Here is a 3,517-nt window from a genome sequence, read left to right as displayed (position 1 = left end):
AAAACCAACCTAGATAACATGAGATGCCTGAATCTTTTAGCACGACTATAAACGGAGGTGCCTGATCATAAGAATTTGGTTTTTGAACCTATTTGAACCATTTGACCCGTTTCTTTTAAACAAATGTTCTATTTATCAGTGTCACCCATCAAATATAAAACAATAATCTAACATTTGTCTAGTAAAACTATTTTTTGGAGGTTTTCATGGATTTTAATACATGATGTAGTAATAGGAGGCAATATGCTAGGTTTAAACATGATGAACCATCATATCTGTTCATATCTCTAATGGGTCAATTAGTTAAATTTGCAAGAAAATGCAACGTACAATTCAATTTTTACCAATACATGCAAAAGAAAAAAAATTGTAAAATAGTATTAAGAATAACCCTACATGATGGATTTTCTTTCCACACTACTATTATCTAATATTACCTTGGTAACTTGATTTGGTTAACACAAAAAAATGATCAGTATCTAAAATTCCCTACACTAACTCCCTTATGTCTTTTGGAGCATGCTTTCCATCATTAATATTTGCAAAGGTCTTAGCATTTAACTGTACAGCTGCAAAAAAAATAAAAATAAAAAAAAATAAGGGACATACATTTTGGTGGCATTTCAGGCACATTTTCAAAATTAGTTCTTAACTTAGTGATATAAGAGTATAAACTTGAATCTTGCGGGAATCGTTTTTTACATAGGCTATGTGAGAGGGATCTGGCGGATCCTCTCAAGAAAAAAAGATGTTGAACGTATAGCTCAAATAAAGATTATCGGATTATATATCAAGGGTTTTAATATCCAGTTCGACTATTTTTTACAATTTTATAAAACGCTGTTAACTACGATTTTGGAGTGATATGCCGAACCGGTCCGGTTGAGTGGGTTGTCAGGCTTGGTTTTAAAAGGCGTGCCTGAGGCGCGAGGCGAACTAAGGCGCAAGCCTCAACGCCTTTGGCTACATAAGGCACATGTAATACATGAAGCGCACAATTTTGGCAGGAAAAAATCCACCGAGGCGCAAGCCTAGCGTATTAATAAATTTTTTATGTGGCAAACTGTTATACAACATGCTTTTTGGGTTGTACATCTATGTGATTTCAATATTAAAACATAAAATTTAGTGCCTAACTATTGGGTAAATGGTGCTGGGAACCCATACAAAATATAAATAACAAATTGTATAATTATTTGCGCCGTATGTAAAAAAAAACGGTGCGCTTTTACGTTTGGTGCCTCGTTTTTAGACCTTGTCACTTTTGTGGACTTCTTGCCTTTTCAAACCAAGTGTACATGTATATATTGGGTTTTCACGATTTAAACTGAATTTTTATTTATTTTCCGAAATCATTAGTTCGTATTTAAAAAAAGTCAAAATGGTTAAGATAGTTCATGATTATACTACAAATTTACTATAATGCCACAAACAAATAAATTATAAAGAGTAAATTACCGGGCTTAGGGTTTGTAAAGGGGTTGGAACTTGTAATCTGACCCGTACTCTACCATATGCAGCCTGAAGTCCTGAACCATCTAACCTGTACTCTACCATATGCAGCCTGAACCATCTAACCCGTCTACCATATGCAGCCTGAACCATCTGACCCGTGCTCTCCATATGCAACCTTGCAACCTGAACCAAGTAACAAAGCCATTCATATTTATTATTTACTAAAGCTCCAGTTGTTGCACCATATGCATGTTTACCAGTCATATAATCAATAAATTCAACTTTTTTGACCCATATACAAGTATACAACCCATCAATTTTAACACCTATAGTCTGAAAAAAAGGTTTCCTTATGTAGTTTTAGCTTTTGAGTATTAGTAACAGAGAATAAAAAGCAAACTCCAAAAATAAGTAACACAAGGTATATTTTTTTATAGACACCATGAAAACATGACTATATATAATAATAATTTAAATAACAAATATTCTAGATGAAGAGATGTTATGTACCCAGAACTAAAAAAAATGGCAAATGCCAACACCATCTAATGTTTTGTTTTGGTTCCCTTCACTTTCGGAAGAAGATCTTTTCCCCCCAACTTAAAAATTGCTCTTACATTGCATCTAAAGCTTCTTAAAATATCACAAAAAAATTAAAAATACCAAAAACAACACACAGATTGTAAAAACCCTAAAATCGAAGGAAAGAACAACTCACGGAAATCAAAATTTATTACCTATTTTTGAAACGAACGCTACCTTCAACTGTAGCAAAACCAAACTCCACCCAGAACCAAATTCACATAATTAGACTCCAATTTAAGAAAACAAAAAAAAACTTAAAATAATTCATTCAAAATCCCTGATTTTTAAAACCCACAAAACCACCAAATTACCTCAAACAATTAAACTTTAGCAAAATTCAACATCAATTTAACCAGAAAAGTGAACCAAACCCTCACAACAACCAAATTACCCTCAATCACATTTGCAGACAACAAAAAAAATCAAATAATTTTTAAACCCACAAAAACCAGACCAAATTACCCACAAAACTTAAACCTTAATTATGCTACTGTAGACGAATCGGTATTCATGCGATGAAAATGAAGTTGACCTTTTTACAAGAAATATATATATATTTCTTCTATATAACAGCATCATATCAATTGTTCGATTTAAACCTTCAAACAAATGCTGAATCTGGAAAAAAATGAAGAAACATTGATATCTAAAATCTATGAAATCTAAAAAATCAAAATAAAAATGAAGTGTTAGAACAACGATTAACGAAGAAAGAAGAAGAAGCACCTGTGTTGATATTTAGGGTTTGTAAAACGTGGCGGTGACAGACAAATAACCAAGATTGTGATGGTGGCGATTAAAGATGCCGATGCTAGGGTTTTGTAAAAGAAACGTATCCTGGAAGCGGCTTGAATGAGAAGAATGAGGGAATTAGGTTATTCCATGATTTATATACCGGGTCAAACCATGCGGGTATGGATACCTGTAACGCCCTGTGTTTTGCACTTTCTATTTATAGCTTGTCTTACTCGTGTTGCTAATTTTGGAAGCTTTGTATCATTGTACTCGTTCCTTCTAGTACTCGTTGTAAACTCGAGATTTTGATCATGAATGAAAACTTGCATTTCCTTGTTACATACTATACATACACCATAATACGATTAATCATGAGATCATTTGATACTTCTTTGTGATACTTACAAACATATGTTGAACTTGTAAATATGTGACATATACTTGTTACTTACAAACATGTTACATACTTGTACATTACACTTTTTGCCTAGTTAAATCATGTTTTATTTCATATTTCACCTTGTTACAAGTTAGGGGAAACATTGTTGCATATTATTACACAACTTAATTAACAAAATTACTTATTATAATGTTTTAAAAAAATAAAAAAAATAAAGAAATATGGCAGCCCAATTCAGCAAAATTCAGCCCCATATAGTTGGGTTTTGTGGGCTAGTTTCAAGGTGTAACCCCTTCTAAACACTTCTAAAGCCCAACCCATTGAAACCCTAATCCTTCCCCC

General features: G+C 32.8%; 1 long non-coding RNA gene across 2 annotated transcripts; it reads right to left on the bottom strand.

Annotated features, from left to right (window-relative positions):
- Window positions 1–259: 259 nt before the first annotated feature.
- LOC110879649 lies at window positions 260–2,923 on the bottom strand. Of its 2 annotated transcripts, XR_004867862.1 has the most exons (4): window positions 2,767–2,923; window positions 2,573–2,658; window positions 1,459–1,638; window positions 260–569 (listed from the first exon to the last, which is right to left on the bottom strand). It is a non-coding gene; the product is annotated as an uncharacterized LOC110879649 (long non-coding RNA). The 2 variants fall into 2 exon arrangements; XR_002558853.2 differs by lacking the exon at window positions 2,573–2,658 and having other exon boundaries at window positions 2,767–2,916.
- Window positions 2,924–3,517: the final 594 nt, after the last annotated feature.

The sequence above is a fragment of the Helianthus annuus genome, chromosome 9 (genome assembly GCF_002127325.2).
Source record: "Helianthus annuus cultivar XRQ/B chromosome 9, HanXRQr2.0-SUNRISE, whole genome shotgun sequence".
Classification (NCBI taxonomy): domain Eukaryota; kingdom Viridiplantae; phylum Streptophyta; class Magnoliopsida; order Asterales; family Asteraceae; genus Helianthus; species Helianthus annuus.
Note: the sequence above shows the minus strand (reverse complement) of the source record. Positions and strands in the feature narration are given on the sequence as shown.